Source organism: Poeciliopsis prolifica, unplaced genomic scaffold (assembly GCF_027474105.1).
Source record: "Poeciliopsis prolifica strain line A6 unplaced genomic scaffold, Auburn_PproV2 SCAFFOLD143, whole genome shotgun sequence".
In the NCBI taxonomy this organism is placed as follows: Eukaryota; Metazoa; Chordata; class Actinopteri; order Cyprinodontiformes; family Poeciliidae; genus Poeciliopsis; species Poeciliopsis prolifica.
This window is the reverse complement of record NW_026562518.1, coordinates 27,406-51,681: the sequence shown is the minus strand read 5'-3', so window position 1 is coordinate 51,681 and position 24,276 is coordinate 27,406. Positions and strand designations below refer to the sequence as shown.

The window sequence follows — 24,276 nt, the reverse complement described above, 5'->3', positions numbered from 1 at the left end:
CAAAAAACACACCAGACACAACTAGTTTATATTAAAGAGGGACTTATTGTTTATGAATAAACTTATTTTTCTCTCCACAGAGCCTATTGACATTTCAGACTAAGTGAAGGTATGATAAAAACCACTGCATTCTGCTAGTTACAGTTTCACACGTTTACTATTGAAAAAAGAATTTTTTGGAAAAAACATTTCTTCCACTTAAGGAAAGTTTTAAACACGAGGATGTATACATAACGTCATATTTCTGCTGTTCGACAGTTTACTCAGAGCTTGAATAGCCTATTTTTTTTTTTTTAAAGAAACGCACTTTACTCGAGTGGCAGGACCCCGCTGTCCGGATTCTTTTCTTTAGCAGAAAGAAGGAAGCTGGACGTTGTTGAACATCTGTCAATCTTGGAAGAAAACCTGTTGCAAAACCATCCCCTTTCAGCAGAACACTAACCTTAAACCTTAGGAGGATGGCCTAGTTAAAGTCCAGACCTGACTGAGTTTCTGTGGCAAAACTTCAATTTTATTTTCTGTCCAATCGGACTTGAACAAATTTGCAAAGAAGAATGGGCAATAATTTACAGGCATTTAGTGACAAATGTGCATTTGTGCGCATTTGTCACTGAAACAAATGTGCACCGCACTTTTCAGATTTGTCTCTTTAAAAATCTCTTGATCTGTAGATTGTAATTCTTCCACTTCATTATTAAGTACTTTGGCATTTATTTACAGTGACATTTGCAATGCAACAAAATGTTAAAGTTCACTTAGAATAATACTAGAAATACATTTTAAAAATCCCAAGTGAATTTCTTTCATTGAAAATTTTAAGCATAATCTTTTACATTACTTAAGATGTTCAATGGTCCATTTATTTCATGATATATTCATTTATTTAATTTAGGACACCTCAGGGGTCCCTTTCAACCTCAGGTGGGATGCGACACCTTTTTCATCAAAACACGTTTCAAACTTAAGGCCCAGGGGCCAAATCTGGCCCACTGTAGCTTTTTACATGGCCATGTAGTCTGAACAATCTTCAACATAAAAGTTATTAAATATGATTTTATCAATCAAATCAAACCAGTTTTTATCTGTAATTTATCAAATTACATCAAACTGAAAAATGTTCAAACCTACTTATCGAATGCAGGGACAGCCATTTGTTAATATTTTAACAGTTAAAAGTTTTTTTGGAAAATATTTTGCTACAACTGACCCCTAGAATGATGCCTCGCGACCCTTGTTCAGGTCCTGACTTTAAGAGCCTGAAATTTACCAAACGTTTTACATGCCAGTAAGGAACACAATCAGATGTTGGGGTGTTTGATTTATTTAATAAATAATTTGAGAAAACTGCTTTGCCTTGATGTGTAAAAGAAGGCACTTAAAAAATGGCGGCAGTTTCCTGTCAGAACAGAAAAAATTGTTTTCATCAAAACTCCAGTTTTCTGTAGATTTAACATTTGATTGAGACAAGAAGTAAAAAAAAACCTTTAAATTTAAAGTGGTAATCTTTAAAAAAAAAAAAAAAAAAAAAACAAGGTGTGTATTTGGTGCTGCTGCAGATGAAAGACCTGAGTGAGCTTTAAATTAAGCAAAATGAGACCTGAAAGAGTAAAGCTGCTGTAAACCGACGTCCTTTCAGCCAGAAAGAAGAGAAAACCGATTCTGAATGATTGTTCAGCTGCAGATATATGACTTTACAGAACCCAAAACACACTGTACACATTTCAGTTCAAACATGGAGGGTTTAAAACGGCTCCAGAGATCCAAAGACCTTTGGCCTGATTGGTTTAAAAACATTGATTCCTGATTACCTCCCGCTGAGCAGCGAACCCGATGAACGGAAAGTCCAGTTATAAAAACACAACAATCTTCCAAAAATCCAAAATAAAGCAAAGGAAATAAAAACAAGTTAGCAAAAACAGAAAGTGGCAGGATGCGTCTCTATCATGTCACGACGACAAACAGCAAACGTTGTATAAAACCCCCACTCCGCTCGCCTCGGCCCGTTTTCCTCTCCAGGTACAGTGTCGTCACAAAGGAGAAAGAAGCGACATCACTTCCCCTCGTACTTTGGGTTCACCACGGTTGTTACGGCGCTTTTGTAGATCGGATTCTCACCCTGAAAATAAAAACAAAAAAAGACCAGAAGAAAAAGTTTATTTTTTTGGTTGCAAGTCCCTTCCACTAGGTGGCAGCATTAGAAGGAGAAGACAAAGCCACTCCTTCCTCACAGAAGAGAAAGAAAAGCTCCGAATGTTCTCATCTACCTCCATGTTTCTACTGTTTTCATTCAGATTATTGTACCTAAATTGATTGCTGGACTTGAAAAAACATTTCACTCTTCATCCAGTCTGACTGAACTTTAACTATTTTACTCGCTATATGTGAAAATCATTCACATAGCCTGTTTTCAACCTGTTAAATATGTTCGCTCTAAGTACTCTGTGTCTCACAAAAAGAGTATATATATGTATATATTTCAACAAGTAAAAAATAAAAGTGTAAAAAATACACAAAACAAAAAAATAAAAAAAACATACAAATGGGAAAAATATACATATATAACTGAAAAAATACTAAAGTCTCCAAATAAAATAAAGTAAAAAAAAATAGAAAGAAGGGAAAAGAAAAACAAATATAACCACTTAAAACTGTTTGGCTGAAGTATTCTAACATCATTTAACAATTATGTTTGATCTAAACCTGGTTTTAAAGCTGCTTCAGGTCATTTGAAGCTGAACCTCCAAACAGCATCAAGTCATTAGCATTAGCAGGTTTTACTCCAAGAATCGCCTTTAATTACCTCCATCCATCTGTTTTCTCTACATTAGTGGCACTCTACACAAGTTTGTGTAAGATTTGAGTTGTTTCATTATCTGGCCTCACAAAACAACAAAAACATCCAGATTAGTGTCGCTAATAAACTGGCGTAGCATCACTGCAGATATGAGCTAAAGCCTGTTAAATAGAGCCCTTAGCAGCTTTAAGCTAACAGCTAAGTTAAGGTTTAACTCCTGCTGAGAGATTTAAGCAACTGACCGTGTCCCAGATGGCGTTCATCTTCTCCTTCTCAAACTTGGCGAACTCCCTGCGGTCGTGGATGATCATGAGCAGCTTCCAGATGAGCAGCAGCGCCAAGCCGATCATCACGATGCCGGCGACCACGCCCGCCACGATGGGGATGATGTCAGGGCTGGACGGGCACTCTGAGGCGGAAAACACCAGCACACTCAGAGACGGATGAAAGAACAGACCCATCTGGCCGGCCGGCCCCATCTGGCCCCGGCCCCATCTGGCCCCGGCCGGACCCATCTGGCCCCGGCCGGACCCATCTGGCCCCGGCCGGACCCATCTGGCCCCGGCCGGACCCATCTGGCCCCGGCCGGACCCATCTGGCCGAGCCTGACCTACCCGGCTTCTCCACCACGTAGACCTCGTTGGTGTTGTTTCTGACGGAGAAGGAGAAGTAGAAGGAGCAGTCGTTCTCGTCGCGCTCCTTGCAGATGACCTGGGGGAAGTTCTGGTCGTTGGGCTGTGGCAGCTGGCCCTGGTCCTGGACCCGGAACAGGCGGAAGTTCTTACACTCATCCTTACACACGTCCTTCTTCACTCCGGTCTGGAAGGTCAGACACTCAACGCAGTCCCTGAGGAGACGCGCAGGCTGATGAGATTCAGGAACCTCCAAAAAAGTGCAACACTAAAAAATGACAGACTAACAGAAAAGAAAAGCTGGGCGAAACTTCTGAAAGCGTTCTGACTCACTTGTGCTCCGTGCAGACACCTGGACAGGTGGGGCAGGCCTCGCAGGTCGCCCCCTGGAATTTGGAGTCGGTGCATTTGCAGCTGCCGCATTCGCACTCGCCGCGTCCGTTGCAGATCTGGCCGTTGCTGGCGACGCAGGTGGAGGTGTCCATGGAGCAGTCGCAGGCGCTGCCGGTGTAGTTGGCGTCGCAGATGCACTTTCTGCACTCGCAGCGTCCGTGACCTGCACACAAACAGCAGCAACCGAATTAATGCAAAGTAAACAACGACCCGATGGTTTATTCTACTGAAAACACACGGCTGAGTCTGAACCAGATATAAGAGCCAGCGATTAATCAATTAACCCAACGATTAAACGGATTTAAGAGCTATCGATTAATACATTATTCTAATGATTAATCTGATAAAGGAATTTACCACAGTGTACATTTTTATTTGAAAAGTAAACAATTTTATGTAATATTAAAAATACATTAAAATAATCAAATAAATCAATTTCCTTTTAAAATAAGAAAATAAAACTTTTTATTGTCTAAAATGCAATAATGCGTCATTATTTGGAGTGAAAAATGCATTTATGGTTAAAATTACATCCAACATCAACATGTGAAAAGCTGTTGGTTATTTTTTAATTATTAATCCATTAATAAAGATGTTAATGTTAACAAATACGACGGTGTGTTACGGCCACTGCAGACAGAAAAAAGGAGGAGAAAATTCTGCCAAGAAACTCAGAAATTCAAACGTTGATAAATTTACGCCTTTTGTAAATATCTACAAAGTCCCTATTACATTGCAGGTAATAGAAGATTTTTTTTCTTTTTCCTGAAGCTAAAACTGCCAATTCTGAGTAGAAGATATTTAAAGAAAACAGTTTTTTTCCATCTAAAGTGCCAAATATCCATATGGCTTCATTTCAGCAAATGGCCGTCGCTTTGCTGGATTGTGATTAAAAATTTATCAATTTCTTTTGGCTCCCTCTCATTTTTCTCCCTCTCGTTGCCATGGACCTTGAATGTTACTAAAGAAAAGATAAAGCTGAGAAACATGCAGAAAGCAAAATATATAATTTATCAGATTTACTTTTGATGTCTTGATAATGATACTGAGCATTTAGCGACTGCGATGACAAAAGCTTTTGCTCATTATAGATTTTTTCAGCATTCCTCTTGTCACCATTAAATAATATCAGATGAAGGCAGCCTGATAAAATCCAAGCAGCAGCTTTTAAACGATGCAGGTAAATCGTTTGTTCCTGACCTCCGCAGAGCTTGTTGTTGGAGCGATCGCAGTTGAAGTTGTCACATTCGCAGAACTGGCCGCTGTACGCCTCCGCAGGATTATCCCGCTTCCTGCACTCGCAGGTCCCGCAGACGCAGTCGCCGTTGTTGCTGCAGATGTCTGTGCCGTTGTCTTTTCTGCAGTTGGCGTCCAGGTCCTCGGTCCGGACGTCGTCCTTGCTGCACTCGCACGTCTGCCCGATGCGTCCTTCGTTGCACCTGAAACACAACGTGAAGTTCAGTCAATACTTAATACGTTTTTATCACAAAATAATTTTTAAACAATGAAATTTTAGTTTGCTCCTTTCTAACTGCTGCTGGGCACGCCCCCCAACTCAACGTTTACACTCCCATGAGAAAATGGCTGCAAACAGATGCGTAGCTATATGAATTTACATTACATCTTTGAAAAGTATCAATGGAGCCTCCTGCACAATCTTTTCTGGATGGCAAGTGAACAACGAAGCCTGTGGTCACTACAATGAGCTTGATTTGGTAGATTTGAAGACGGACGTCATTCAGGTGAATGAAAACACAAAAACATGCAAACGGTGAACATTGCCCAGAAGTTGTTTTGACCTTTTCTGCGAAGGAGAGCAGGAGGAGAACGTCTTACTTGCAGGATCCGCATTCATAGCTGCCGCTGCCTTCAGAGCACCGCTGACTGTTGGGCTCTCCTTTCGCCGCACAGTCACAGTTGCAGATGTAATCCAGAACCACGGTCACCTCCTCCCTGAAGCCCTGAGGTTTGATAGTGAACACCTCCGGTTTCCCATCAGATGGACACTTATGGCTTTCCACAGTGATGTTGAAATGCACCTGAATAACCAGAGGAAAGTGTTAAAGTTGACACAGATTCCAGGATGTTCCAGGATATTCCAGGGTTCTCAGCGTTACCTCGTCCCCGATGGAGATGTTGACGCACTTATTCCCGTTCTCTCCTGTATTGACCATGTTGTCCTTGCAGATGGACTTGTAGGAAATAGTAGCTCCCTCTGGCCGCTTCGGGTTTTCAAGAACAACCTCAGAGGACAAAGACTGCAAAAAGAAGAAAAAAAGAGGAAAATAAATTAATCTTTCCTGGATTTAATGGCTGCTCACATGTTTTCTCTTGTCCTACTGATTACTTGTTTCATTTTTCCTAAAAACTTGTTTGAAATAAATAAATGAGAAAATAATCACAATGCAATACTCTGAAAATTAACCAAAGTATGGAAAAACTAAAACTACTACTTTAACAAATAAAAAACTAAATAACTACTGAAAGACATTCTATAGACTAATTAAAACTTAAATTAGACAAAAAGTCACAAAGCAGCAAAACTATAATGAAAAACCCAGAAGCCATCAGTTCTTACGTTGTAAGCATCAATGATGAGCTTCATCACGTTGTTGGAGTCGGCGGACAGCGTCCCGACAGCCGACTTAGGAATGAGGTTTTTGAGTTCCTGTAAGAGGGAGGAAGGGTCAGAGGAGGCAGGTCTGATAAACGGGTCCTAGTCAAAGTAAAACAGCTGATAGTTCACCTTGTAACCGACTGGAACTCCTCAGTCACAGCAAAGATGGTTTGGATGTTGTGTTCGCTTAGTTTCTGAACCAGGTGAGCGATGGAGGGATAGTCCTGCAACACGGACGTTGATGTTCAGAGCGGCGTGTCAGAGAGGAGAGACGTGGGATTTAAATGAACCTGCTTACGTAGTAGTGGCTCATGGTGTACATGTTGTTCTCCAGGTGACACTTCCCGTCGTTGGGCAGGACGATCCCGCCCAGCTTCCCGTCTCCAGCGAAGTGGAAGCCGGCGTCGGTGGAGAACACCAGCAGCCGGGTGACGTTCCTCCAGCCGATCTGATCCTGGGATCAAAACCAAGAAACTCCGCTGGTTGAGCCACAACGTGAAAATAAATCAATGTTATTGATTAGCCCAAATTTTGTTTGTTCAGAGTGATGTCAGCGCCTGGGGCGGCCAACTTGTTTGACAAGAACGTTTCACATCTTCTTTCTATTTACACTTTGAATTCAGCATAAAGTCATAAGAAAGAGTTCAAAGTCTAAATAATATCAAAATACAGTCTTCATAATGCCAAAATAAAGGCTTACTTGCAGAATAATACCAAGGAGTGAAATTTAATTGGTTTTAAGTCACTATGACTATAAACAAAATGCTCCATCTGATAACACACAAAGAGAATGACTGAAATAAAAGCCACATTCTGAAAATGTTTTTGTAATTCATTTTTTTTAGAAAAGAAAGTGAGAGAAAAAATGGTAACACGTTATTGAAGCACAAGACTCAAATCACAGTGTCATCAACATGAAGGAGTTCAGAAATTTTTAGGACTGTTGTCATGAAGTGTCATTTGGTAAATAATGACATTCCTAATGCAAAGTTGCATAAAAAACTTTTAATCAAAGTTGCATTCACAGATTTGATCTGAAAGCAGCGTCGCCTGGCCGAACTAGCGAGTCGCTCACCTGGCACACGGCCACCTGCATGATGGCGTCGAAGCCGCCCTCCGGGGAGTCCAGGTTGCCGGAGATCTGCTGCTGGCTGACGAGCCGGTTGAATTCCTCTCATTGTCGGTCAGCTTCAGGACGTTCTTGTAGCTGAAGGGGCTGGTGCAGTTCTCGCTGCCTGTGCAGGGGTTCAGCAGCCTGGCCGGGGTGGTGCTGATGTAAGGCATGACCGTCTTCTCCACAAACGAACCAAAACCTACAGGGAGTTTAAGGAAAGATGGTTACTAAAGCGAGAGTTCAGATTTATTGAGCTATAACTGTCTTTCTTAAACGCCCCCTAGTGGTTAGCGAGGTACATGAAGGATTTTATGTAAAAATAATAATGGAAACGTGGCTTAAATCAAGATACCGGTGGAAAGAAAACAGGACTATGATACAATACTACTTATATTTAATTATTAATATATTATTCGTCTCAAAACAATATTTATCACAATAATTTCTGATTATTTAGCTAAATATGATGACCGATAAGCACATCATGGTATTTGAACAGTTTTTTGTGTCCCCTCTATTAAATACTGACTGACAAAACTGAAAATTACGTGTTCCAGTGATCTTTATTAAGATAATAACTCAAGGAGCTTTCCAGGTGTTTATATTTCTAAACAGAACCACATAAAGAGCATTTTACATCCCCCACCGGGTTCTGTTTGGCCCGATTGGCTTTGCTGTTCTGGGATGCCTCCGCCATGATTATTTCTGCATCAACTGGCTCCACTGAAGGATGAGCACCAGCGCTGGCTTAATTAGTAAATATAGATATCATAAAAAAAGGGAGTATTCAGCAGTTTTTCTATTTTCTTGTTGCTTTCCCAGGAAAATAAAAAGATTTACTAGAATTAGTAAAGTTTTTAGAATTATTTATCTTCTAATTTGATTGGAAACTTTGTGATTTTTAAAAGTATTTTGTGATGCATCATTGTTTTTCTCTCTGTCAAAACCTAAAAGTAGAAAAAATGGTGGTGCAGTACAAAGAAATGAATAAACTATAACTATTTAAAAGCTTGGGACAGAATCTGTTCTTTTAAACATTTCAAACCGCTGGTCTAACCAGACGTTATTTATAGATTAAAACCAATTTTAATCCAATAAACCATTAATTAGCTGTTGCCTCCCTTCTTAGACCAGATCTGGCGCTTTTTATCGGCGGAGGAACCTCAACTGTTTTCCACTGACCGATTTTGAAGTCTGAGGTGATTTTCTTCATTTCCCTCATGAGGTCAGTGCCAAGTTTCTTAACATTTTCCAAGTCGTCTCTCATGGAGAAGGAGAGGTCCATGAGGTAGTACAGGTCTATGGGGTAATCCTCCGCACGCTTAAATTTCAGACTAAAGGTTTGCGGTTCACCTAAAACACAAAAACAGAATCAGCTGATAAAGCATAGAAAATCGGTTCCTCCCACCTCAAAACCCCAGCATTTAACAACGTTCACACATTTCTGGCTTTCATTATGAAAACGGGAGACATTTTTTACCGGATCTGAGTTTGAGTGTGAGTTTCTGAGGCTGGATCTGGGTGATCTGCTCAGGCTTCAGTTTCACAGGTCCGGTGTTGCGAACTGTGACCGGTGTGTTCTGGTTAATGATGATTTTTCCTCGCGGGTTTTCAACTTGCTGACACTTTCTCTCCTTCAGGGCTTCAAGGTCGTCACAGCGGGCCGACTTGGGCGAACCAACGGTCAGAAAGTTCTGCAAAAAAGCAAACGCGCCATCAGGGGAATACTCAAGAGACGAATCAGGCAACAAAAACCAAGCTGTCTCTGGAGAACCTACTCTACAAGAACACGGTTTCCTCAAAACACGCAGAAAATGTTGCCAACTGTTGCAGTAGCAGAGTCTCAGAAACATTTCTTAAATTTATGGACATTTGCATTTGCACAAACTCAACGACTCCACAATAAAACCGACCGCACAATAAAAAGACAATGTAGTGGGACATAGTTAAAAAAAGAAATTAAATTTCAATTTGTTAAATTTTTAAATAACTTTTCGCATTAAAAATACACAAAAAAAGGTCTGAATAAAAGCTGCTGTGGAGAAGGAGTTGCTGCAAAACTGTCTTAGTGCTACCAGAGTCAGGGTTAGTAGCCACATGTTCCTCAAGAGAAGGGATTGCTGCAAACTTAACTGATGCAATCAACCATCCATCCTCACCTCATGCTTCCCCACAAAGGGAACTGCAGCAAGTTCAACTGCATAGGTACAACTGAACATCAGCTGTTAAGAATTTTGACATGTAAATTCACTGAATTTGAATAAATAAAAGAACATCTGGAGTACAAACCGGGTAGCAAAAGCTCATCTGTTTTATATGAACTGTTGCGATGCGTCTGGACTAAAGAGGAACAGGAAGAAACAGCAGAATGGTGCGTAATGGATGCCACACGCCGAACACTCAGAGGAAGAACATGAGACGACAAACAAAAACATGTTTTTACTTCATTCTTTCAGTAATTATAGTCAAGGTCTTCTGCTTGAGATCAACAAAAGACAGCAAAAATAGCCTGACTGTGTTCTCTTCTGGTTGGGTTCCTTTATATAAACTGGCCGCCGCTTTAGCTGAATAAACATTGTAGTAAAAACAACAGAAGTCCAAACAAGTTGAGGTGAATTTCATGAGGTGGAAATCCAATCTCACTTCTGGTGAAGGCAAAACAAGATCCAACAAGCATCACAGATGTTAGAAACCATTTTAAATAAGCAGTGTGCCCTGACATGCAGGTTAATGCTGACCAATCCGGGTCGAGATGATAAACACAGGTGTCATTAAGAGAATGAAGAGCTGACGGCATGCTGCTGCAAGTAGCAATACCCCGAAAGATGGCCCAGTTTGGTTGCTCAGAACATGATGTTGGATTTTTTCAGGAACTGAGTCAGAGCCAAGATCAGTCAGCTCACTCTGATTCAAAGAAACTGAAAAATAATCAGAACAACAGGCAGTTATTCTGATAATTAATCAATTGTTCTGGGAATTAGTCAAAATTCTGACAATTAATCGAATATTCTGATTAATCAGATTAAAAAAATTTACATTCTCCAGATTTTTCATTGACCACTGTCTTTAGAGTTCATCATTTGTATTAATTATATTGTCAAGATTTTAACTTTCTCCTCAACTTAACATCAATGAAGTGCAGGGCTGATCTGTTGACTAATTTTGGGATTAATCGATTAAATTAATTATTTTGATAGCAAAAGTTCTGTGTATTAACAGACATTTCTCCTAAATGCAACACTTTGTAAATGTTTGCTTTAATTGCAGATTTGAGTGTGCTGTTCATTGAACAACTTGACTTTTTAAAGTATCTATACTCCAATTGATGATTATTAATTAGTTGGAGGTTGTTTTAATAACCGATTGTTTCAACTCTAACTGCATCCAATATTGTTCTTTCTACGACTAATTAAAAGGATTGTGACCTAAATTTAAACAATAAAACTTTTTTCTACCCCTTCTATTTTAACTTGACATTTGAACTTGTCTTAAATGGGCTTTTTTGTTTTTCTTTTAAAAAAGAAACAATGACGCCTCTTAAAAAGCATCTAAAAAGCCAACAAAGATATTTCATGAAAGTTTTTTCTTCAGCTTTTAGTGACAGAACTCACTTCATCCGTGCACCAGCCACACTTTTCAGAGACTTGGATGCATTCCCCACATGACTGCGCGTTCGCCTTGATGCATGTGCTGCCATCTGAAAGAGAAAAGTTGCTCTGAGCCACAGTGAACAAGACATTTTCCATTAGCTCACTGATTCGAACCAGCTGCTGCCTGACGGAGAAGAAGAAGAAACCCCATCCCAGCCCAGAAAAGTGAGTCATGATGGGAAATGTTTCAGGCAGCGGACCAACAGATGAGGTCAAAAAAAATTAAGAAAAAAAATAAAAGAAATCTTTAATGTTTTCCGTTTTTTTCCCTGGTTTTTCACCCCAGAATCAAATGGTTCGTTAGCAGAATGTTATTTTCTGCTGAAGTAGTCGGATCATTTAAATCAGCAGCGTTGGGAGTGAAAACTCATCTGAAACTGGCAGGATGCCGTCCCTCGAGCCTTAAACTGTTGCCCAAATTATTAAACTCTTATCGAATATTTGAAATCTCCCAACAGCTATTTCACATTTAATACAACATTAATTGTATTTTTAGTGAAAGGTCAAGGAAAAACTAAGCATTTTCATGAGAAACTAGGGCTGGACGATATGGCTGAAAAACTTATCACCATATAACCGTTTCATATCGGTCGATATCGATAATTATTGATTAGTTTTTCTGTTTCAAATGTCTGAGATACTTCATCAAGCGTTCTCACTCCAAGCCGTTGTTTGTTTTTAAGGAGTTGTGAGGAACGGCGGAGAAACCTTAAACTGCTGCTGCGCCAGTTACTCAGCAAGAGTAACTGCTAGGTAACCAAAGAGCGAGCGAGTCGATTCAGCTGGCAGTGAAGCTTGAGCAGCTAAAGTCTTCTCTCTGACTATGTCAATAAATGTTCATTGATGGTTGTAGCTTTGAAAAAATGTCATTTGGTTGTTAATAAATAAATATCTTGAAAATGGGTCAATGAACGCAGCGCCGGTTAATATTTACCAGCTTCTTACCTTGCTGAGCTGAGCTGGCTCTGATGACCGCTGATAAAACCGCTATAAAAAGCAACTGGAGATTCATCTGTGAGAGAGAAAAAGGTAAATATGAATTAGTAAAAACAAAGAGTTCAACATCTTCTGATATATCTTATTTTAATGACATTCAAGTGGGATTTGTAGTAAAACATACATGTTTTATGCCTAAAATTAACTGTATAGTTTTTGGATTTGTTGCGTTTGCAGACTTTCTGTGACCCTGAACGAATTAGTACACAAATATCACAGTTAAGTGGCGCCTGCAAGCTGTGATCACATCATCTGTGTGTGCAAACACCAGAAACAAAGCGTAAGCCTTCAAACTGCACTCGATGCTTTGTTCATGTTTTCTAAACTTTGAAACATTTAAATAAAGTACTGCAGCACAAAACAAAACAACGAGAAGGCCATCGCCATCAAAACTGACTGGAGCACAAATAATTGAAAGTAAAGAAGGAATAAAAAACAGAAACTTGAAACAGTGTGAATTCTAGGAGACTTTATTTCTGTGGTCTAGTTTAATTAAGCAGCTGTTAAACTGCAATACCGATAAAAACAGCAAAAAAAGAAAACTTTCTGTAAAATGGGACCGTTTTAAGGACATGTTCCTTTAAATATTAATTTAATGTTTCAAGAAGTTCTTCTTTTTCTCTTAAAGATAAACTGATAAAACATGTTCCCCTTTATGTCATAATGCAGCTGAATTTATCTTTGTTTACTGCCTGAATTGTGTTGTTTTTGTTAAACCGGATCAGAGGCATTTACATTATGATCAGTGGGATTTGGATGTTAAAAAACATGACGCAGCTCATCAGCAACAAAGACGGTAGATAAACTGTTTTCCTGGAACTGCAAGTTGTTTCTCTGCCATTAGGTAATTTAGCACCGAGTTACTGGTGGATGTTTGAACAGCATTGTTTTTGTTTTTTTTATTATTATTTTTTATTTCCTTTATTTAACCAGGTAAACCGCGTTGAGCTCTGGATCTCATTTTCATGAGGGACCTGTTGTTATCTGCCTGTTCGTGAGTAGAATAATCTCTACAGCTGTGAATTTTCACACCTCTGCTTGGTAAAGGAAATTCAGTTTCAAAGACAGATTCCGGTCCCTGGTGTCATGTAAATTGCGCTACAAAAGCGTTAAGATTTCACTGAATAATGGCTGAAAGCTGATGAAGAAAGTCAGCATTTTCATTCAGCTGTAAATCAGATGCAATCAAAGTTTGCAAGCAGCTTTCAGGGACTTGGTTTAACAAACCTGCAGCACTGAACTCAGAAATGTTGTCGTGCTTTGCTGTGGGCGTGGAGTTCAGGTACAGACTCATCACTGCTGTGGCAAATTATCATCCAAACAAGCACCGACAGAGAAAAACACAGACGGAGGAGGAGCGCAGCCCCAGGACATGCTGTCCAACCGAGTCGAGCAGCAGACGTGCAATGACTGCAGCAGATGTGCAGCAGCAGCTTTCATGAGAAACCGTGAAGAAACAGCCATGGTCTTTAGAGACGTGGGTTTCAGACTGCAACAAGGAGAGCTTATGAGAACGGTTAGATGTTTATGAGACCATATTTAATCAGGCGGCCGTCGTACGTTTCCTTGATAAAAGGTAGAGGAACTGTGTTAATTTACCCTGCAGAAAATATTTGGTTCTTAACAGCCGAGTCGACAAATCAATGGATCGATCTTAAAAATAGAATAGTGGCTGAAATAGAAAGAAATAAAGTAAGACAAAGAGTTGCTTGTGACAAACAGCAGAAAGTGATTTAACCCACCAGAGAGCTTTTAAATTCCTGCAGAGTGCCAGTTGGTTAGGTATCAAAACTAAGGCAAAAAATTAAAAAGATTTTCCTCACCATAATAAACAAATGCAAGCTCCAAATCTGAACACGATGAAAAGAGTAAACTTGATGACACTTGCAGTTTAAAAATGTGCCAAACAAAGTGAAATTTTAAAAAATCAAAGCTCGGCTGTGACAATGGAGGCGTTGTTTCAGGGCAGTGTGCAACATGCGCAACAAAAAGCATAATTAAATTCAAACCAACCCCAGCTGTGGAGAATTTCTACAGCATTAACGCTTCGCCCCAGCATTCCCACAGACCGGCTTTGTTTGCTACCCGGGGATTTGAACCTGGGCTGCAGATTGCAGAGCGATGACTGACTGACTGGAGGCATTCAGAGCCGCTGGAGGGAAACCAGCGACCCGAAGAGCCCAGCAGAATAAAACCAGTTAGAAAAATATTTTCACAAGAATAAAATCAGGAGCAGAAACCAGATTTGTTCTAAAATTTAATGATCTGCACATTTCTGTAATTTAGATACATTTTTGGACAGATGGAGGCTTTTCTCCAGCTAATACAAATGTTAAGTTTTATCTGACATTTGACCTGCCTATTCTGGGCATTTACAGCAATTATAAGACGGTTGCAATTTGCAAATCAATCTGGCCTTGATCTGATTTTATTAATTTTGAAAAATGAATCGCCCTCGGAATGATTTTAGGTGGTCCCATTAACGGCACAAACAGAGCTGATGCTGAAAAACACATTTGGGAAAATGTTTTTAAGAAAAAACACTGAAAAACATTAAAATAGAGTAAAATATATAATCTATTCTGCATCCCTGGATCTATAAAATGAAACTCAGGAAAAATATCATCTAATTTTTAGAAGAACATGAGTAAAGTATGATAATTATGAGTTTGCATGGACAGACAGACACACTGCTCATCATCACAGCCTTTAATTACAGTCAGAGGCCAGGAGTCACGCATCTCAGCTAGAGACAAACAAGATGTAAATATAAGAGAAAGATTCATAAAATATAATGTAAAAACTAAATTTAGAGTCAATTTAGGTCAGAAAACAAAACCTTTTAGTATGTAGAGGAAGTTGGCTTGTTTGCAGTGATAAAATAAACTTGATTTTTGGCTCAGGAAGTTTGATAGTCGTTAATCTGTAAAATAGTAAAAAAATGTAATGTAGAAACATTTAATGACGAGTTAAATTCAAGTTCAATTATGTAGAAATGTAATTTCACTTATTTCAATCAGTGATGATTAGAGATAAACCAATGGGAAAATCAATATTGCGAGAAAAAAAGGAAAAAAAGAAGAAATACAGAAATAAAGATGGAAAGAACAAGAAAAATAGACGGGACTAAAGAAAAAGGAAAATACAAAAAACAAAGGCAGATAAAACACAAGTAAAATAGATACAAAAAGAAAGAAAAAACAAAGACAGAAATAAGATCAAATAAAAAGAGAAGCAAAGAGAAGAAGAGACAGAAAATAAGGCAAAAACAAGCAAAGAACCCAAACATTAAAAATAAAGAACAGATATTCATGCATTTAAACATCAAGCAGATGAAGTAAAAATATATTAAAAATTCGCACAAAATACAAAATATTTCAGTACATGATAAACTTCTCTGTTGTATTATTAGCAGTTTGTTTATTTAAACTTTAGCCGTGAGTAAACTGATTCATAAAAACATTATTTTCTTCAGAACACCTCGTGGTGTTGAGGGTTTTTTTTAATCAAAATGTTTTTTTTCCTCGATCCAAAACTTTATGAGGTTTCAAATATCTATTTTATTTCTCAGCAATAAAATCAAGATCTGTATCAGTCTTCATCCAAAAACACCTGGTGTACTTAGCCAAGTTTTAACCAGATTTTGTCTCCACTGAGTTTTACTTACAAGTCAGTGAGAAGATGCGGTCCTTGTTACCATGGACTGAACTAATGTAGCGCTTTTCCAGTCATTTTCACCACTCAAAGCGCTTTACACTAGAGTCACATTCACCCATTCGCACATATTCATACACCGATACGCAGACCGGTAGGCAATTTGGGGTTAAGTGCCTTGCCCAGAGGCACATCAACATATGGCAGGAGGAAGCTGGAATCAAACCTACAACCTTCCGATTGCAAGACGACAACTCTGCCACACAACCACAGACAAGAAACAGAAGGTTTGTAAATGATAACATTTAATATGTTTGTTGGTTGTTAAAAGTTGTAGTTTTGTCCTCATTTATGGTTAGGCAAGGGGAGCATAAAGAATCAGTCCAGCGGTCAAAACATGGCCCCCGAGCCCCACTTTGAGCACCCTTCCTTTGAGTCAACATGCAGCTTGGAGTGAATAGAAACAAAGTGTTTTTATTTAGTGGTCTGATGCGTAGCCAGTGTGTTTTTATTGAACGACAGAGCTGGTTTAGCTCAGCAGATTTCCTGACCTTTCTTTGACTTGTTGCACCAAAAGTTGACGTTATCCAGGTGGAGAATGAAGGGTCAAAGTTCAAGCTCCAACAATGCCTTCCCCATGTGGTTAAGTTTATGGTAAATGTGACCCGACCTCAAGGGAACTTGCAGAAACTGCTTCCTGCTAAACATCTTCAAAATAAACAACAAACTGAGGTGTGACGGTACAGAAGAGTCCACTCTGACACCAAGAGAAGCAGAAACAGCGCATTCACATGCGACGCATTAACCTTTGCACATGCATGCATCCTGCAAGAGAAAACGTAAATAAAGGCAGCAGCTTGCTGGTCTCTGTGGCTGCTACGCTCTGAGGATCAAAGGTTAACCACATGTGTTACTGATGGCATCTGTTCTCATGACAACACAACTGCACTGAAACCACTTCCACACCACTGCAGGTCACGTTAACGCGGCAACACGATGAGCTACGCCGGCCCTTTAATGCAACTTCTCCTTCCTATAACTGTAAACGCATGACTTTAGAAGCTCACCGCACTATCTGCACCAATAGTGCCAAAAATGTTCAACTGAGAGCATTAAGGGCCACATTTATTTCTTAAGACTGTTGTTGTTTTTACGTCTTTGAATATGTATTAAAAAGATCATATCTTAATAAAGAACAGTTGTCCACTTTTTGTAGAAAAGGAATCTGCAAATCATTGTCGATCTAAACCAGACACAGGGTCTTCCACAGTTGCTGTTCTAGAAATATTTTTATGTATTTTTTTTTGCTTTTCAAACACTGGGTGCCGATTTTGGGAGATCAGTAAACCGCCAACTTTTACATGTGAAGTTGATCTTATCCACTGACGTCATGAACCGTGGCAAAGGTCTAAAAATCAACCGATGTGCTTTTCTTTTCTCCTGTGAGTTTTGACGGACAAACCGACCGACCAGGTCATGTCTGAACATTTACAGTCAACATGTCTCCTCATTTTTGCCAGTTCAGCAACTTTCATGATACTTTAAGCAACATTTCAGACCAAAAACTGTTATCGGCCAAAATCTGAATCTGTAACTTTTCAGCAACATAAAAGAGCTTATATTTCGTAGATAGTTCCTTAATTTTGAGGAAAAATAACTTGTTCCACTTGTAGATAATTTCACTTATAACACAAGAAACAACTGAAGTAAAATAATCTGCCAGTAGAATTGGTTATTTTTTAATCACTGTTGGCGATGCACCAATAAACACAGAAAACTTTCAGATTGACCTGCCGACTGGTGAACTCCATACCTCAGACCTACCAGACCGCAGTGGAAAAACGCTCTTCAGAATAAGGTTGGTTTTTAATTTTGCACTTCCTTTGAAATAAATTTGTCTATTTTCTTTGTCTTAGGTACTTGAACCTGAGCAAAAACAGGAGAAGTATTGGTCAAACTCCTTAGAAAGTGTAAAAATGTTAAGCAACTCTTATTTTTGTGGATTACTTCTCATTTAATCTCATATTTCATTCAGTCACATCTTTGTCTTAATAAAACATGGGAGCACGTCCTCTTTCCTTTTCGCCCATTTGGTTTGCCCCCCAGGGTCGTCCAGTCGGCCCAGACCTGCCCCTGACCCAGAGTTTGTTTCTGGTCCTTTGGTTACATAAACGCCCCAACTTGACCCTTTGTCCATTTCCTTCACTGAATCAAACTCCAGCTTGTTGTTAACCCCAAGGAATCTGTAGGGCCAGGAATTTCCCTTCATGTTTCACTGAGTACAGAAGAGCTGTTAGATATAAATACCGCCTTCATCAGGCAGATCATGTAGAGCAGACCTAAATAAAATGGTTATTTTCAAGCAAACTGAAGTAGCAAAGTAAAAGCGGATCAATCAAGACTCAGTGCTCAGCCTCTCAGCTAAAAGGGTCTGACGTTTATCGTATCATTTATTGTGATTTTGATTCATTGTTGTCATGATATGTAGTTCTTATCACACTTCCCTAAACATTGTAATCGGCAGCCATCTTGGTAGGCAGTTGCTACAGCAACAACAAGCCACAAGCTTAGAACTAGAACTTTTGCTTTTCATTTTATGTTTCTTATTTTATACTGTAGTGACATGATACTTTTAGCAAATATGTAAAAAAAAAAACATTACATAGTTTAGCTATAAACATGTACAAAACGTTCCTTAAATCAGAAGCGGTGCTCTTTCACTTTGCACATCTTATAAAGTTGGATTTTTCTCCAATATTTTAGATTTTTAGTCCCTTGAAATACCGAATCCCAAAGAAAAAAACTCTAACGACAACAGATTACAGGGCTGTGGTAATTTAATCCTCCGTATTGTAGCTAGAACACCTCAGAGATTAAATTAGAAGTCAACTTGAGAAGAAGAAAGGGAGAATTTCTCACTGAACGTCTTTGCATAGGGAGAAAATCCTAAACTCCCAGCTGTAATTAGAGGGATGAGGGAATGCATTCCAGTACAACGTCACAGAAACTGCAACCAGAACCGAGAAAAATATCTTCCTTGACTTTTTAAACAAACTGAAATCCACAAAAAAGCACACATTTCTTCTTCAGAGAAGGCAACACAAACAGTCAGATGGTTGCTGTAGTTTAATTCAAGTCAGTAGTGACTCATGGGTGACGGGTCTGGGGTGAAGGTTCAGTGTTGAGTAACGTAGAACGACCCTGTTCTACGGGGATGGCGCTCCCTGTTTACAACGCACAATAATGTCGCTAAGGGAAGTGACTCAGTAGTCTGCAGCCCTTCCTTATGTCTGAAATTAGCAACACTGATCCGAAACAAAGAAGAGCAAGTTGTTGCAGCAGATATGCACTTTCACAGATTAGCAGATTTATACCCTATGGGATCAGATTTCTCGTTAATCCTGCAGAGAGAAAACAACATCCTCCAGGCTATGAATCCTTTCCAGGAAGTCAATGAAAGACAAGACCAGACCTGTTAGCATACCTGAGCTCCACGTTTTATCACAGATCTGGGCTAGGCTCAACAAGAGCCAGGTGAGATCTGGTTAACCAGATGAGTAAAATGTTCTGAACAGAAAGTTTATAAAGTCCATAAAAGTTCATAAAGTTAATAAAGTCTATTTTAGGGACAACGTCACCTAAAATCTACTTTTTAAAGCTGCAATATATAATTTTTATAGAAAATAGATTCTTTACATAATTGTGCTGTCAATCACCCCATGTACTTGCTGCTCAATGTGCTAATGGAAGAGAAACAACTTACAGGCTATGCTAAAAAGCTGTAGCACTGACAGCACGTTATGCTAACAGAGAGCGAGGGCGAGAACATGAGGATGATTGACAGCACTATGACCCCGCTTGTGGCCCTGATTTAAATTCAAGAAATTGTTTCTAGTTATCAGAAAATAGGGCAGAACAACTTAATTTTTATGTTTATTTAGCAGATTTTGTTTCATACCACCCTGTCAAAAATTGTGACAGTTTCAACAGCTATATAAAAAATATTTATTGCAGCTTTAATAAAGTGAAACTCCAAATATAATCTAAAATAAAATTAGAAAAATAACAGGATTGCAACATCTGCTGTTACATGAATAACTACCTTCCTATTTATTACACAAGCAAGATAAAAAAGTCTAAGATTTCATTAACCAATCGATCTATACATATTCACAATACCTTTTTAATTCTGCTCCTAAAAATTAACCAAGGAGTGGAAAAACTACAACTGCTACTATAATAAAAACTAAACAACATTTAACCAATAATGACTAATTAAAACCAAACAAATGTCACAACCATATAAAACCAAACTAAAACAGAAAACCTTTAGTTCAATTAATTTTGCCAACAACAAAAATCAGGTTCAAAACGCAAACGAACTAGCCTCGACAATGACCTATGACCCAACGACATCACACATAATGACCACAAAAACTGAGGGTTACATTTTTTCGTTTCTTGCTGCATCACAGCGCATATTGCCACGTGTTGAATACTTCATGTTTAGCGCCACCAACAGGCTTGGAGGAGTAGAAAAACCCAGTATTTTGGTTCATTTCCTGTGTTTTTCCTGTAGATGGAAGCATGTCTGGACCTGGGCGCCCCATGAACATGGCGCCCTGGGCAAAAAGTCACATCTCTTACCAAAGACAACATCTCAAACCTCATTCATTGATAAAAGGTCTTCACTTTTCAGCACTTTGAACTTTTAAGCTGAGATTTGCAACATTTTAAACACAACTGACAAGTTAAGGTTGTCTAAAAATATGGATTAAAACCATGAAACAACAAAATAAGTCATTCAGGTCCAATCAGAACGTTTTAGATATTAATGAACAGACAGAATGAAGCCGATAAGTGATCGATAACTTTGTCTTTTGTCTCCAGTTCGTGTTAGCTAGCAGAGTTCTGCCCAGTTTGGCCGCACAAAGCGGCTCCTTCTGGCCCACTTTCCCACAAAACCCAGATTCGGATTAATTCCCAGCCTTTGCTCAACTTTAAACAGAAAGGCCGTTTAAACCCCCTTTGTTTGGTTTGTGTTGAAAGCAACCGGCCACTTTTCGACCGCTAACTAGCTTGTCGTTGATCCACACCCTGAAGACGAATATTCTTTACTTTCTCCGCTTTTTCCCTTTCTTGACGCTCACTTTGTTTGTTTGTTTGTTTGTTTGTTTTAAGTTGCTGTAATCGAGAGAGAGCTGGGTAAATTTAAATTAAAATAACATTACTTACCTTAAGTCGTTGCTTGACGGGGTGTTTGTTGTTGAGTCAGAGCAACATTAGGTCCAGAAAGTGTCCCTTTTTTAACGGATCCTGGAGAAACAACTAGCTAAAACTGTTATCTGGGTTCGCTTTGTTTGACCACCGTGAAGATCAACAATTTAGGGGTAAAACACAGGAGCAACAAAACTCTTTTCTTTCCTTATAAATGAAGTAATTGAGGATCCAGAATCTGGTTGGGACACGTTGTTGGTCCCAGTATAATACTGGTGGGGCTTTTTCTATTGCCTCACTTCAACAAACCCCCTATTCTGAAACTAACCCGCCCACACCGGAAGTACAGCGGCAAGCGGCCTTAAGAAGAACAAACACACCAGCAGAGAATGAACCCTTGCTCACCTCGGATGTGGGGAAAACCGTTTTTATGAGCATGCGCAGAAAACTCAGCTTTAAATTTTCATATTTCTCCTGCAAACTCTGAACTATTTACAACAATACTACACATTAACACAGTAAATACGACCTTTAATAATGTATTGATGAATAAAATACAAAATCAATAAGAGGAAGTTGGAAAGTAGTAATCATTAGGCGATTCTATAATTGCATTTAATGTACAGAGCAATTATTTTTATTATTTAAGTGAATTGAAAAAAAAATGTGGATAATAATATCTAACAAGTTACATTCAATTTCCTTTTATAAGTTGAAAAAACACGACTTCCTGTTATCAGAGTTGGTGCTGTTTTGCTGTTCTCTACCACCAGCATGAAATAACAAGCAAAAACATTTTTGAATTGCATAATTTAAACTATTTGATTATACTTTTCAGTTATGCATTTCATAATCTTGTCTGTTCTGTCACACCAGGGCTCAGCTCTGTTTGTGGAATATTTTCACAATAAAGAAGAAAATTGTTGTCTTGAGGATAATTAATAATAAGATTAATGTAGCCTGTTTGAAAGTCTGCCAAATATTGTTTATATTAATCTGAAGTTTCTTTTATTAGCCATTTAATAATCAAAAGAAAAGTGTTGCATTATAAATATAAATCCAACACTTTTATTTCAGAAAACTGTTATGACTTCTCACCAGAAGCTGGCACATTATTTCCATCACCACACACTTCTTCTGTGATGTATATCTGATAATTCACTGTAGATTTGACACAAATTAGAGTCCCTAAAACATTAAAGTTTTTCAAGAAGAAAAGAAAAACAATGCTTGCGTTATTGCAAGCCATTACAATAATAAAATTCCTCGTTAATAATCAAGAAGTCAAAGATCAAGAAGTAATTTTCACACTTAAAGAATATTTATTATCCGTTGAGATCAGATGATTAAATTAATGAAACCCTCAAGCCACTTTTAAGGAGGCTGCATTGCAACACAATGGATTATTGCGACAGTGGATTTAATCTCAGTGAGATTAAATATCTATGAGAAAGTGTACTGAGGTCGGAAACCTCAACCAAACAGAAGCTGGAATGACTGCAATTCACATCAGACTCAGGTTGAAGACACTATAAGATACACTATTTCAGGTATATTTTTATAACTTTGAGTCACCTATCTTTATGTTTTCCTTTTGGCATTTTTGTAAACTTTAATGTAAAAATAAATAAATGAATAAAAACAAGTCCAAAAGAAACTGAAATGACCAAGACAGCCTTCAAGAATTTAATGTTGCCCAAAACTTTTATACATTACTGTCAATTATCTTAAGATCTATAATTTAAAAAAATGCAGTGTTGCATTTTTTATTGCAACACTGCCACCTTGTGGCCAAAGAGGCGAACAGCAGGCGATGCACTTGACAGCTGTTAACTCTCGTAAAATTAAACAAAATATTAATTATGATCACAGTTAAAAACATACATATAACATGGCAAATTTCCACACAATTAAACTGTACATGATTAAACGTATCTAAAGTATATATTAAAATGTAATACTTGTAAAGAAAACATGATGATATGATGCTTTTAGTTACAGAAAGGCAACAGGTAGAAAGAGCAATAACAATAACTGATTAAGCAATAACAATGAGACAATTTTTTTTTGATTAAACAAAATAAGTTTGAAGGATGAATAAAAAACATATTTTGACAAACTTCACATCTGTTTATTTGAAGAAAATTAAAATAAAGGAGAATATTTTAGTAAAATCACTGGATTGTTCCTGATTGAATTACATCTGATTGGGTTGTATTTGGAGATTAATTTTAATTCAGCCTTTTGCTTATTTCCTTGTTTTAAGAAGGAAAACCACATTACTTCAGTCAAACAAAGTTATGAATTTTTGTAAAGGGATGTGTAAATTATCGTACAGTTTTGAAGGTTTGCCTGAATAATAAACAGCATTCACTTTCAAATTTATTTATTTCAACTGAAAATATTCATTAAATAAAGATTTAATTGAGAGTGCTATTTTTCAATTCGCAGCACAGACTTCCAACAGATGTACTTCATAATTATGCCATTAGTAATAATTAACAAAACCTGGCAGGATACATTGAAAATGCAATCTAGGACCAAATGTGAGGTGATAGAGATAATAAAGGTGATGTTTCCGACTAAAATCATGCTGTTAAACACCATCTGTTTTTATAAAACTGCAGTTTTAATTAACTCTAGTGTAGAGCGCACCTGTAACTACAGCCATGATGAAAAGAAAGTACGCCCCTTTAATGGTTTTTAGGGTGTATTTTTATTTTAATTCTATAATAAGCAACAATATGGGGTCTGTGTGGCAATATTTTTTATGTACTTGAGGTTAGATTTTAATAGTTTTAGTGTCAATAGTGGCTAATCCAGATAATTCATTTTGTAAACCAGAGAACTGATAATGGAAATTTTCTTTTGATTACAAGTATAAGCCTAAATTTAAGCATTCAGTGCACAAAAAATTATTAAACATAATTACACATGTTTCTTAAATTATGTAGCCCAATGTTATGAATATTTATTTGTGATATTACTTTGTTCTGAAATTTTCCCAGCTGAAAAACATAATTTAACAGGGTAACAAGAAATGACACAGTAGAATGCTCAGTGCTAACAATAACAATAATGTTAACTGCATGCTAACTATTGTTAGCATGCCAACAGGAATCAAAACATATTAAGTGAAGAAAAACTTTTTACTGCCCTATTCTTTTACTCTCATAAGGGACAACTCTTTATTTTTTTGTCATTGCCAA

The 24,276-nt window shown here is 38.1% G+C and overlaps 1 pseudogene; it reads right to left on the bottom strand.

Moving 5' to 3' along the window:
• Positions 1 to 1,309: 1,309 nt before the first annotated feature.
• Positions 1,310 to 21,348, bottom strand: LOC129355725 (integrin beta-1-like; annotated as a pseudogene).
• Between the last annotated feature and the right edge of the window lie 2,928 nt (positions 21,349 to 24,276).